The sequence below is a fragment of the Leucopleurus acutus genome (genome assembly GCF_964270905.1).
Source record: "Leucopleurus acutus genome assembly, chromosome: 1".
In the NCBI taxonomy this organism is placed as follows: Eukaryota; Metazoa; Chordata; class Mammalia; order Artiodactyla; family Delphinidae; genus Leucopleurus; species Leucopleurus acutus.
This window is the reverse complement of record NC_139142.1, coordinates 19,471,939-19,486,886: the sequence shown is the minus strand read 5'-3', so window position 1 is coordinate 19,486,886 and position 14,948 is coordinate 19,471,939. Positions and strand designations below refer to the sequence as shown.

At 34.0% G+C, this 14,948-nt stretch overlaps 1 pseudogene across 1 annotated transcript; it reads right to left on the bottom strand.

Moving 5' to 3' along the window:
* Positions 1 to 13,891: 13,891 nt before the first annotated feature.
* Positions 13,892 to 14,643, bottom strand: LOC309966836 (large ribosomal subunit protein uL6-like; annotated as a pseudogene). The gene has a single exon. The product of its transcript is annotated as a large ribosomal subunit protein uL6-like (transcript).
* Positions 14,644 to 14,948: the final 305 nt, after the last annotated feature.

Sequence of the window (14,948 nt, the reverse complement as noted above, 5' to 3'; positions counted from 1 at the left end):
TCCGGGAAGATCCCACATGCCGCAGAGCAACTAAGCCCATGCGCCTTGTTACTTAGCAAGGAATATTCTTTCTGATTATCTTTTGCTGTTGTGCCAGCATATTTCAGCCCATGCTTTTCATAGACAGAAAGGAGAAACGTACTTTCTATGACTCTTATTCTGTAAGGATTTCCCTTTTCAACTTATTCATGCATGAACACTTACCTAACGTATCTGGGTGCGCAGAAACCAAAATGCAAATGTCATCTAACACAAATGACTAAACATTGACTATTATAATGACTACCTTGCTCAACCACCAGCAGTGGACTTAAGTCTGGCAGGTGTTTTTATTTTTTAATTTTTATTGTTTTACATCTTTATTGGAGTACAATTGCTTTATAATGTTGTTAGTTTCTGCTGTATAACAAAGTGAATCAGCTATATGTATACATATATCCCCATATCCCCTCCCTCTTGCGTCTCCCTCCCACCCTCCCTATCCCACCCCTCTAGGTGGTCACAAAGCCGAGCTGATCTCCCTGTGCTATGCAGCTGGTAGATGTTTTTAATAAAGAAAAAAACACTTCTTAGCCAGGCCTAGTCCTTTAGCAAAGCCAAAGGAAGATCAATTTACCTGAACATAGCTATTTTATTAAAAAAAAAAAAGGAAACAGAAAAAGAAATGTTGGCACTGTAAGGTGCAGTGTCATGGCTGAAAGAGGGGAGTTCCTTCTTAAGCTCTGTAAACTTCATGCCTCCATTGTCAAGACACTTGCAAATCAGAAATCACTGTGCCCGTTATATCTCATGAGAATATATTTGGCAGTAAAAATAGGTTAAAATCTTCCAATATCATTGTGAATTTGAATAGTTCCCCTTTTGGTTTCTGCCCATTTGATTTATATATTTTGACATTATGTTATTAGGTACACACAGATTTAAAATTTTACATATGTTGGTCAATAACCCTTATATCATGTTCAGGTATATCTCTTCATCTTAGTAGTGTTACCTTAAATTCTATTTGTCTGATAATAGTATAGCCACATGGGTTTTCTTTTGGTTAACATTGTTCAGTTCCTTTGCTTTTTTATTTTTCTTCTGTGTCTTCATATTTAAAGCAAGTTGTAAGCAGAATTGTTTTTTTTTTGTTTTATTCCCTTTCAAACTCAGTTTGACAATATTTGCTTTTAATTAATTATTTAAAACAAATTTTTGTAATTATGACATATTTGGGCTTAAGTGTAGCATCTAACTTTCTCTCATGTTGCAAAGCTTAGCTTATTACATATTTATATATCTTTTCATTTATCATTCTAGTCATCAATTTATTTCATTTTGTAGGCATATCAAAGATTGTTGTATACTACCGTGCACTTCAACCCTAAATACTTAAATGCCTGTATATCATTTTTTATTACCTTTATATCTTAATTCTTGTCTACTTATTTGTAAAACAATTTTTTCTTATGACTTGCTAGTTTCATATCTTTATTATTATTTTTATGGTTCTTATAGAGATTACAATCTAAAATTTTGATGTATAAAACTTACATAAGTTAGGACTTCTGCAATTTTCTCATGACTCAGTGACCTTAGAGAACCTTAACTCAGCATATCTATTCCTTCTCTGTTTGCTACCTTAATCATTTAATTTTATTTGATACACATTTTAAACACAATAAAACAATTATCTCAACATATCCAGAACAGTCATCTGCTTCCCCAATAAACCATCAACATTTCCGAATTTCCCTACTTTAATGAAAGAATATCAGTTTCCCAATTCTTTAGCTCAAAACTTTGCTGTCACTCCTAGGCAGCCCCATTATCTCTTCTCTCTTGCCTTATCAAATCCAGTCCCTTGTTTATTCTATTTATTCAGTTAATCTCAACTGTACCTCTCTCAGCTTCCATTAGTTTTATTTTCTCATCATTATAACATTCTAGGTCAGATGATCTCTTGACTAGATAAGTTCTAGTTTGACTTTCTTCTACTTCCTTCCATTGTTCACCTGCCCTCCCACCAAAGTCCCAGGTTAATCTTTCAAAAGCATACTACTGATTATGCCACTTCTCTGTTCAATGATCTTCAATACTTCCCTATTCTTTAACAACTTGTCAGCTGCACACTGAAAGTTCAGGATTCCGTGAAGTTAACCAGCTTTTACAGCCTTTACTCTCAAGCTTTCATGCATCTGATATTCCTGCTACATGGACTACAACTTTTCCCTCAACATCCATATTGTTTTTCTTTTTCTTTGCTCTTTATCCACTAGCAAGTCAAACTTGAAGTTTTAAAAAAAAAAAAAATTCCTACACTCTGAGCTTCTTACTGGTTAAACTCCAACTCACTGAACACTTCCTTCAAAAAATTTGTCTTAAGCACCACAATCCCCAACAAAGAAAATTCTGCTTTTGCTATTGAAACTTCATAACACTTTTTATCTCTTTTATGTTTTGTTTTAAAATTGTCTCTTCACTCTTCTATCTGTCCCTTGAGGGTCTAACCTACTTCATGGCTGAGACTGTATGTTATTAGTGTATCCATAACATAAAAAAAAACATAATGTCTTATGCATAGCTTGTACACCATAAATACTTGACAAACTAATGTCAAAAGAGGAATTGAGGGCTTCCCTGGTGGTGCAGTGGTTGAGAGTCTGCCTGCCGATGCAGGGGACACGGGTTCGTGCCCCAGTCTGGGAAGATCCCACATGCTTCGGAGCGGCTGGGCCTGTGAGCCATGGATGCTGAGCCTGTGTTCCGCAACGGGAGAGGCCACAACAGTGAGAGGCCCACGTACCGCAAAAAAAAAAAAAAAAAAAAAGGAATTGAAAACCTCATATTGTCTTCACCTTACTAAACAGTAGGAGGCAATGTAGATTAATGAAATGGACTGAAATTACCATCTCATGCCTCTTGAACTTGCCTTCCAGCTTCCTCCCTGCTACATCTATTTCCAAAGGCTAAAAAGTAAATCGGACATCCAACAAATGCAAATTAAATCAATGTTAAGGAAAGTTTTGTTAATGTAAAAGGATACAGTATAACTACATTTCACTGTTAGAATTTATATATTTTATGGCCAGAATGAGGATGAGGGAATCTTAATGATATATATATATATATATATATATATATATATATATATCACTGAGAACTCAGAACTAAGAACCTTAAAAGATATGTTTAGCATCAATTAAATAGGGTGACATTTGCTCTTATGTAGTTATGTAAAAGAAAAAATATCTTCTAAATAATACTAAATTAAGTAGCATAATCATTTTTGCTTATAGGCCATATTTTCAGTGAAACTATTCCATTCCTTCATGATACTACATTTGCTCACCTCAGCTGAAATAGCTTGGAGAAAGTGTTTTACTTTAAATGTACAATATTAATTTTCAGAGTTTTCTTGTACTACCAATAGGCTGATGTTTTATCATTCAGCAGCACTCAAAGTTGCTCTAAGGAATTCTTTCCCAAAACATGTATGCTCTTGGGTCTTTCACTGGAATTAAGAAAGAAATCTGGAAACAAAAGTTTCCTTACTGAAATAGGTTAGGAAAAACTGTGTTCAAGTTATTTTAATACAAATTTTACAGTGCTCTAGTTTGTTGGTTTATTTAATAAATATCAAAGAAAAGGATATACTTATAGTAGTTCTCAGAATTCTATGATGATGAAACAATTATATTTTTCTTCTTTATATGCAGTCATGGATCTCCTAACATACTGAGGAACATGTCTTGGAAAATAAGTATCAATACTACTGACTATGTTATATGTTTCCATGTGCTGTGTTTGCCAGTGTGATTTCTTTTTACTAATTATATTGGACATTTGTTATTCCATGGCTTCTTGCATTCGTTCCTCTGGCTCCTCTGGTAGCAGACCCTCAATATACTTTCGAGGAGTTCTCTCATTTAGCACAGAATTGATGGGAATGATGACTCCATGCTATACCCAAATACTGGATGTAATGACCCAATCTGGGCTATTGGTACTTTCTCTTCTAAAATTTTGAATCTTTAGTGGAGAGACAGAAAAATAAAGAGCTAACTCATTCCAGTAAATAGCTGACAATACTGTTAAGTGTGGCAGGTAGAATAAACACCCCTCCTGCTCCCCCAAAACAAAAGATATTCATGTCCTAATCTTCAGAACCTGTGAAAAGTTAACCAGGTGGGCCCGATGTAATCACAAGTGTCTTTAAAGGTGGCAGAGGAAGGGGCTTCCCTGGTGGCACAGTGGTTGGGAGTTCACCTGCTGATGCAGGGGGACGTGGGTTCGTGCCCCGGTCTGGGAAGATCCCACGTGCGCGGAGCGGCTGGGTCCGTGAGCCATGGCCGCTGAGCCTAGGCGTCTGGAGCCTGTGCTCCGCAAAGGGAGTAGGCCACAACAGTGAGAGACCCGCGTACCGGAAAAAAATGGTGGGAGAGGAAGGATGAAGAGGGAAGATCTGGAGAGTGAGAGTGTGGAAAGGAATCTGAGGTTGCTGGCTTTGAAGATGGAGGAAGAGGCCTAAGTTAAGGAGCATATGTAGCCTCTTAAAGTTGAAAATGTAAGGGAAAGAATTCTCCCCCAGAGCCTTGGAAGGGAATGGAGCCCTGCTGACCTATGGATTTTAGCTCAGTGAGTCCCATTTCAGACTCCCAAAATCACAGAACTGTACGATAATACATTAGTGTTTTTTTAAGCCAATGTGTTTGTAGTAATTTGTTACAGCAGCCAGCCATAGAAAACCAATACAATAAACCTACCTTGATTCCTGAAATCAACATGGGTCTTATCCATTAAATGGTTCTTCAACTTTCTCTTACATTGTATAATTTCTCCTTAAACATTCTGATAAATTCTATTTTTGTTAAATTTATGCAGTCAATTTCTGAGGCTTTATAAACAAAGCATACAACTTAAGATGTTTATCAATATATTTTGGTCATCTTTTGTCCTTACTGGATTATAAAATCTTCATAGAAAATATCTTCATTTATTCCATATATAAATGGAATCTAATGCAGTCTTATGAATACTTTGTCACTAAATAGATGTATGCTGATCCTGATTAACTGGATTTATTGAAAAAGATTACAAAAAATAATTCACAGGAAACATGTATTATGGATATTTTATTAGAATAAAAGGAATGATGTAAAATTAGTTGTAAAGCAGAAAATTTCCTCTGAAGTCTTGTTTAAATTTGTAGGTCAACTGTATGTGTTGTGTGTGTGTTTTCTAGATGCTTCACAGACAATTTATTTGTAATTAGTGTTCTGTGGTTTAACTATATTGTGCCTAGGTATGGATTTATTATATTTACCCTTATTGGAATTATAATTAGGAATTCTTTTTTATTGATTTGCTTAGTTGGCTAGGTCTAAGAATTAGTGTTGCTCAACAATTCTGGAAATTTCTTGGCTAATAGTTCTTTCAATATTGTTTCTTCATTGCTTTTATTTTTCAGAACTCTGATTTAATTTACATTTTTTCTATTCTTTTGAACATGCATGTGTCTTCAGCTCCTATCATGTTTTGTATCTTTCCATCCTGAAATTTGTTACATTCTTTAAATCTAAAAACCATTTCATTAATCCTTTTACTCTAATTAATACTTTTTCTGTTTCTAATCTGCTGCTTACTTATCTTTTGATAATTTCAACAATTACATATACATATATATGTAAATGCATGTGTGGATATATATTTATATTTCCACTTTAAGAATTTATAATCAAATTTCTTTTCTTTTTTATTTTTAAATATGCATATTTATTTCTTATTTAGATATTCACACATTTCTTATTTTTATAAATATATTTAACTTATTGCTTTATAGCCATGCTTGATAATTAAAATATAAGCATTTTAATATCAAATTTTGATATCAAGTTTATTTTATTAGCTGTAAATCATTTGCTTCATTTCCTTAGCTGATTTGTGATTTTTGACTATGAGGTCATATTCTTTAGAGAATCTGTAGAAATATGGTGAGCATATGTTAAAGTAGAGTTACTCTGGAAAGGATTTTTTGCTATCATTTGACTATCTGGAGGCACTACAAATCTAGGATCATTTTAAATTAAATTATTTGGTTAAGATTTTTCAAAAGAAACAGGTTGTTTGAATTTAGATTACAGACCTGCATGAGAGCCAGATGGTAAAAAAAGAGAGAAAAGGGATTTAAAAAAACTATCTTTTAATTTTAGACAAATTTACATATACTTCTAAATATATATGTTTTTACATTCCCTAATAATATTCAAAAGGGAGAATGTCATTTTTTGAAAATTTTGATTTTTGTCCTAGAAAAGTGAGTTCATTATAATATTACTTATTACAATATAATATCACTTAATATATTCCAGCAATAATTTATGGTGATTGTTCAGAACCGACAGGGACGAGCTGAATAACAAAAGGAGGGCTGGAGAGATACAGTTAACAAAGAATAAATGTAATAAAATAAAAGGCACAGCTCAGTTATCACCATACTTTCCTTAACCTTCTGATATTATAGGCACAGTACTGTTAGATTTCCAAATTTTATGGAGAAACTGGAATTCTAGATCTTGAAATATTAGGAACACATTAAAAAATAAATAACAGAATTTCATAAGCAAAAATGGTGATATAAGGACCTCTGAAAATTTGACCCTCCTTAAACTATGGTCAATTAATCTATGACAAAGGAGGCAAGATTATACAATGGAGAAAAGACAGTCTCTTCAATAAATGGTGCTGGGAAAACTGGGCAGCTACATGTAAAAAAATGAAACAAGGGGGCTTCCCTGGTGGCTCAGTGGTTGAGAGTTCTCCTGCCGATGCAGGGGACACGGGTTCATGCCCTGGTCTGGGAGGATCCCACTTGCTGCAAAGCAGCTAGGCCTGTGAGCCATGGCTGTTGAGCCTGTGCATTCAGAGCCTGTGCTCTGCAACAGGAGAGGCCACAACAATGAAAGACCCGCATACTGAAAAAAAAACCAAAAAAGAAACAAGAACATTCTTTAATACCATACACAAAAATAAACTCAGAATGGATTAAAGACCTAAATGTAAGATGGGATACTATAAAACTCTTAGAGGAAAACATAGGCAGAACACTCTTTAACATAAATCACAGCAATATCTTCTTCAATTCTCCCAGAGTAATGGAAATAAAAACAAAAATAAAGAAATGAGACCTAATTAAACTCAAAAGCTTTTGTACAGCAAGGGAAACCACAAACAAAACAAAAAAACAACCCACAGAACCATAGAAAATATTTGCAAAAGATGTGACTGACAAGGGATTAGTCCCCAAAATTTACAAAGAACTCATGTGGCTCAATAACCAAAAAACAAACAATCCAATCAAAAAAATGGGTGGAGGATTTAAATAAACAGTTTTCCAAAGAAGACATACAAATGACCAAGAGGCACATGAAAAGATGCTCAAACATCGCTAATTATTAGAGAAATGCAAATCAAAACTACGATGAGATATCACCTCACACAAGTCAGAATGGCCATCATCAAAAATGTACAAACAATAAATGCTGGAAAGGGTGTGGAGAAAAGAACCCTCCACACTGATGCTGGGAATTTAAATTGGAACAACCACTATGGAGAACAGTATGGAAGTTCTTTTAAAAAAAACTAAGAATAGAGCTACCATATGATCGAGCAATACTACTCCTGGGCATATATCCAGAGAAAAACATGGTTCAAAAGGATACATGCACCCCAATGTTCATTGCAGCACTATTTACAATAGCCAAGACATGGAAGCAATCTAAATGTACATTGACAGATGAATGGATAAAGAAGATGTGGTACATATATACAATGGAATACAAAGCCATTAAAAAGAATAAAATAATGCCATTTGCAACAACATGGATGGACTTGGAGATTTTCATACTAAGTGAAGTAAGTCAGACAGAAAAAGACAAATATCATATGATATTGCTTATATGCAGAACCAAAAAAAAATGATACAAATGAACTTATTTACAAAACAGAAAGAGACTCACAGACTTAGAGAATGAATTTATGGTAACAGGAGGGAAAGGTGGTGGGGAAGGATAGATTGGGAGTTTGGGATTGATATGTACACACTGCTGCATTTAAAATAGATAACAAGGAACTGCTGTAAAAAAAAAAAAAGAAAAAAAGAAAAAAACAATGAAAAAATCTGTCAAAAACTGTCAGAATTAACTTTTTCAAAACTATGAAAATTAACCAAATGCTTGCAGCAACACTTATTTTAAAAACTGCTGAATGTTGATATTAACAGTGAGCTTTATAGTATTTTAGCTTGCTTTAGCTCTGTTCCCTTCTATCCAGCTCAGGAATAGACTTGTAAAATAACAAGTCAACTAAAAGGAAGTACCAAAAGGAAAAGCACAAAGCTCCAGCTTTTTCAAAACCTCATTCTGAAACAAAAATGAAATTATTATTTGTCCATTCCCTGGAAATACTCCACTTGAAAAGTCTGTCTTTTTAAACATGACTCAAACTCATGCAGTACTAAAGTTTCTTCTGAGTTCATTTTTTAAAAAATAATTATAGGTAAGTATTTTAATGTTTCAGTTTCTGCAGGTAAAGGATAAAATTTGGGCCAAATAATAGACTGCTCAAAAAAGCTTAAAAGGAAAAGCTGCAGAATAAGTTGTTACCCTAATAAAATAACATAGACTAGGTATCTTAAACAAAAGAAATTTTTGTTTTTTTCCTCACAGTTCTAGAGGCTTGAAGTTTAAGATTCAGGTGCCAGCATGGTTGGTTTCCATTGAGAATGCTCTTCTTGGCTTGCAGAAAGCCACTTTCTCACTATGTCCTCATATGGCAAAGAGAGAGAGCGAGAGAGATCTTTATTTCTCTCTCTTATTTTTCTTAGAAGCCCACATTCTTACCAAATTAGGACCCCACCCTTATGACCTGATTTAACTTTACTTTCCAAAGAGCCTATCTCTGGATACAATCATATAGGGGGGTAGGGCTTCAACATGTGAATTGTGGAGGAACACAGTTTAGTCTATATAAGATATCATAAAGCCTTTGATAAGCTCTGATGTATTGCTGGGGGTCTAGAATGCCATGCACATTTATGGACCTGTGTAGATGCCTAGGAAAGACTTGAGAAGGCCCTAATATCTCACTTACAAATGATCTTGAAACTCTGCATAAGCAGAAATTAAAGGCCAAGACAGAGTGATAAAAGCATGCCATGGCATGCACACAGACATCTCAATAAAATGGAGAGATTTATTAATTTCAGAAATTTAAGGAAATCTCTAACCACTAAGATAACCAAGGAGAAACCTCAGTGGCCACAAATGACAAGGAATACATAGTTTACAGAATCAGTCCTGAAAAGTTAGGAAAGACAGCAACTACAATAAGCAGTGATGAAAACAAACATTGGAGATAGGACAGAATAAATAGAAACTCTCCCTGAGGTAGTCATGTTGAAATTGTTAGACAAAGACTTTAATCAACTATTTAAAATGTGGTTAAGGAGCTAAAGGAAACCATGTCTGAAGAACTAAAAGAAAGTATCTAAAATACAACTATAATGAAAAATGCAGTATGGTGATCAACAAGCAATAGACAAGAAGACAGGTCAATAGACAGCAGAGAATATCAATAAAGTCAAAAGTTGTTTCTTTGTAAAGATCAACAAAACTGGCCAACTATATCTAGACTGATCAAATAAAAAAATTTTAAATTACTAAAATAAAAAAATATAAGAGGGGATGTTACTAGCCAATGTACAAATTAAAAAAAAAAGAATTTAGGTGAACAATGAACAGTAATATGCCAACAAATTAGATAACCTTATTAAAATGGACAAATTCCTAGAAAGACACAAACTACCAAAACTGACACAAGAAGAAATAGAAAATCTGAATAGGCTCCTAACAAGTAAAGAGCTTGCATTTACAAAAAATAAAAACTAAAAAAATAAAATTCCCCCAAAAGTGTTCAAGTAGAAATGGCTTTGTTTGTGAATTCTATTAAATATTTAAAGAAGAATTTGCATCAATTCTTCACAAACTCTTAAAAAATAGAAGACGAGAGAATTCCTTACTCATCCTATGAGGCCAGTGTTACCATGATATCAAAACCTGGCAAAGACATTAGAAGAAAAGAAGCTACAGCACAATATCACTTATGCATATAGATGCAAAACTTTTTGACAAAATACTAGCAGATTGAATCCAGCTGCATATTAAAAGGATTATATAGCGTACCCAAATGGGATTTATTCCAGAAATATAAGGTTGGTATAATATACAAAAATTAATCAATGTAATAAACTGTATTAATAAAATAAAGAACAAAAACAATTGAAGAAACTTAACCGTCTCAATAGATGCAGAAAACTCATTTGACAAGACTAACATCCTTTCATCATAAAAACACTCAGCAAACTAGGAATAGAGGTTTAGTTCTGCTACACAGTCAAATTCACCAATGATAAATCCACAGCTGACATTACACTTAATGATGAAAGAGTGAAAACTTTCTCCCTAAGATCAAGAACAACACAAGGATGCCTGCTCTTGTTATTTCTATTCAACATTGTATTGGTGGTTCTAGCCAAGGCAATTAGGGAAGAAAATGAAATAAAAGGCATCCAGATGGAAAAGGAAGAAATAAATTATCTCTTTTCACAGATGTCATAGTCTTATAGAGAAAATGCTAAGAAACACACACACACATACAAACACACACACACACCATACAGTTAGAGACAATAAATGAAGACAGCCAGATTCCAGGCTATAAGATCAGTATACAAAGATGCACAGTATTTTATATACTCACAATGAACAACTGAAAGTGGAATCAAGAAAACAGCTTGAATAAAAATATTATCAAAGATAAAATGCTTAGGAATGAATTTATCCAAAGTTCAAGATGTATGCAATGATACATACAGAAATTTGTTGAAATAAATTAAAGAAAACCTAAATAAATAGAATGACATCTGTGTTCATGGATTAGAAGACTTAATGCAGTTAAGATGGAAATACTCTCCAAACTGATGTATAGATTCAACATAATCCCTATCAAAATACCAATGAGGGACTTCCCTGGTGGCACAGATGTTAAGAATCTGCCTGCCAAGGCAGGGGACACGGGTTCGAGCCCTGCTCCAGGAAGATTCCAAATGCTGTGGAGCAACTAAGCCCGTGCACCACAAAACTACTGAGCCTGCTTTCTAGAGCCTGTGAGCCACAACTACTGAGCCCACATGCCACAACTACTGAAGCCCAGGTGCCTAGAGCCCATGCTCCACAACAGGAGAAGCCACCGCACTACAACAAAGAGTAGACCCCACTCACTGCAACTAGAGAAAAGCACGTGCATAGCAACAAAGACCCAATGCAGCCAATAAGTAAATACATTTATTTTAAAATATGCCAATGACTTCTTTTTAAATAGACATGCTTATTCTAAAATTCATATGGATTAGTAAGTTTGCCAGAATAGCCAAAAAAAATCTTCAATTTACCACATAGCCTTGATAATTAAGACATGTGGTATTAGCATAAGTATGGGCACACAGAACAATAGAATTGAATTGGGGATGTAGAAATAAATACATATTTATTGACATTTTATGTAAGAAAACAGTGCCAAGAACATTCAAGGCAGGGAAGGAAAGCCTTTTCAACAAATGGTGCTAGAATCATCAGAAATCCACATGTAAAAGAATGAATTTGGATCCTTATTTCATGCAGAATGTACAAATTAACTTAAAGTAAAATAGTTTAAAAAAAACTATAAAACTCATAGGAGAAAATATAGGTGTAAATCTTCGTGAGTTTGAAATAGCCAACGGTTTCTTAGATGTGACAGCAAAAGTACAAGCAAAAATAGAAAAAAAATAGACAAATTGAACTTATCAAAGTCAAAAACTTTTATATATCAAAGGGCAGTATCAGGAAAGTGAAATGACAAACTATAGAATACAAAAAAAAAAGTATATATAAATCATATATTTGATAAGAAATTAATGTCTGGGGTGCGTAAGAATCTTTAGAATTCAACCATAAAAAGATAAAATAATCTAATTTAAAAATTGACAAAGTTGGGCTTCCCTGGTGGCGCAGTGGTTGGGAGTCCGCCTGCCGATGCAGGGGACACGGGTTCGTGCCCCGGTCTGGGAAGATCCCACATGCCGCGGAGTGGCTAGGCCCATGAGCCATGGCCACTGAGCCTGCGCGTCCGGAGCCTGTGCTCCACAACGGGAGAGGCCACAACAGTCAGAGACCCACGTTCCGCAAAAAAAAAAAAAAAAAAAAAAAAAAAAAATTGACAAAGTATTTGAAAAGACATTTCATCTATATCTATATCTATATCTATATATGGATGGTCAATAGGCACATGAAACAATGCTTGAAGTCATTAACCATTAGGGAAATGCAAATCAAAATCACAATGAGATACCACTTCACATCTACTAAAATAGCTATAATCAATAAACAGAAGATAACAAGTGTTGGTGAAGATGTGGAGAAATTGAAACACTTATATATTGCTGGTAGGAATGTAAAAAGATGCTACCTTTGTTGAAAACCATTTGGTAGTTCCTCAATTAGTTACAAATAGAGTTACCACACAGACGTCATTCTCTAAATCACCATAAGTAGAACATCATGGTAGATCTTACTGGGAGTAAAGCAATCAAAAGGTATGAATATTGTCCTTCAGCTAAGTGCAATACAGTTTGTAGGATAAATTTTCTAGATTTCAAAGTGATATGATCTGGCTTTAATAATGCTATAATCCAAGCACAACATTCTAGAAGTGTACCTTTCCATGTTACAGTGGATTACAATTAATGCGAGGTCTGTTTACTAACTCACTTGCATTGAAGTTTTTTTTGAGCAACTATTCTTTGTTTTAAAATTGGAACAACCATATGAATTGTATAAATAGTCTATCTTAATAAGTACATCTATATTGTATTATATATATATTCTATTATTCATTTGGCAGAGGATGCATTTAAGACATAGAAATGCCAAGAAACAATCCTAATTTGCCAGATCTGATAAACAGTGAAACCATAATTTTAACTCAATTTTTAGGATTCCAAAATGTCTAGAATTCCAAAATTATGGTGCCACATGTCTTAACACAATATTGAGATGTGATTCTTGAAATCTTTTGGGTGATAACCATTTTAATTTTTATGTTCTCTTAAAAAATATCATGTCTGGATTCATGGAAACTGGGTTATATCTTCAAATTCTGGGTGCCCCGAATTTATTTTTTTAAATAGACAGTAAATAAATGCCTTTCTAGACTCATTTTGAAGATCTAATAAGTAAACTCTTTGTGAAACACAAAGTATATTGATGTGATTTTTCTTTGTCTTTATCATCAAGGATACCACTGAGACCACAGGCTGAAGTCCCCAGACTAAAGAACAAGCAGTAAATTTTAGGCCCTAAGCATCCTGTAAAAAAAAAAAAAAATCCATCTCTGTACGAATCATTATCAAGCAGTCTCTGTCACACACTTGAAGTAGTATCACATTTTTTAAAATGTTATGCCACGTAAAATAGATAACTAGTGGGAAGCAGCCACATAGTACAGGGAGATCAGCTCAGTGCTTTGTGACTACCTAGAGGGGTGGGATAGGGAGGGTGAGAGGGAGGGAGACGCAAGAGGGAAGAGATATGGTAACATATGTGTATGTATAACTGATTCACTTTGTTATAAAGCAGAAACTAACACACCATTGTAAAGCAATTATAATCCAATAAAGATGTTAAAAATAAGTAAATAAATAAATAAAATGTTATGCCAACTGATGATTGAACATGTAATTGCACAAAGTCAGCTTAGTCACTGGATATTTTTGCTCCCTGAAATGGCCTTTCTAATCTTTAGAGCAGAACTTTTGCCTCAGGCTGTGTTTAATAATATATTAAGCATTAAATGTATGAGTATAGCATAAACACATTAGTATTTTTTTTCAATACATGGCTTTTCTTGCATCTTTAAAATATTACAAATAAGTCTGAGGAATTATCTGACATCTTGCTGTTTCTGTAGCTGGAAAACTTAGATTTTATTTATAACCCTGCTGAACTGTTCCGTTTTCAGAAATGTAGATACCATCCAAAATTTATCTGATATCTTTTCTTTTAACTGTTGGGGTTTGCTGAATCAAAGCAGTTAAATTTAATAGAAGTTCAGTGTTGTTTCCTTCAAGAATTAACTCATCCTAAAAAAAAAAAAATCAACTCATCTTTTTGGGCATGAGATACCGAACAAGCAGCTCCTGCTTCATCCAAGTCCAGTAGATGTATTCTTTGCCAAAGAAATTTTGGATTTCAGCAAGATACCCATTCTCCTGAAGAACAACATTGATGGTGAAATTGGCATGCACAGACCTCATCTTAGAATAGACCAACACCCTTGGTCATGTTCTGTACATGACTACAGATAGTGCAGATGGAAACGAGTTGCTTTCTATTTCCCCACCCTTTGTAGCCTGGAGCCTCTTCTTTTTCTTTCCAAGGAGACTGAGTTCTACATTGATGTGATTGAAGTCCTTCCACAGGGTGCCTCTGGAATTGTGCATCCCTTCAGAGTGATGTAGACATCATCTGGAATGTGGACAGTCTTAATCCTGAGAACAGTCTTCATCCTTGCAAAAGATGCAACAAAGAATCATATTCATATTTTTTAACTGCCCTGAATTCCATATTCTTATGTACCTGTATTAATTTCATTGTCAAAGAAATATAATTTATTTAATACATATAATACATATTCTTGTATATGTATATGTATATACAAGATATGTATAAGAATATACATATTGTATAAGATATACATATTGTATAAGATATACATATTGTATAAGATGTATAAGATATGTATAAGAATAATACATATTCTTGTTATTTTGCCATGTGTGTCTTTCCACACAGAAAATATTTTTTTACCTA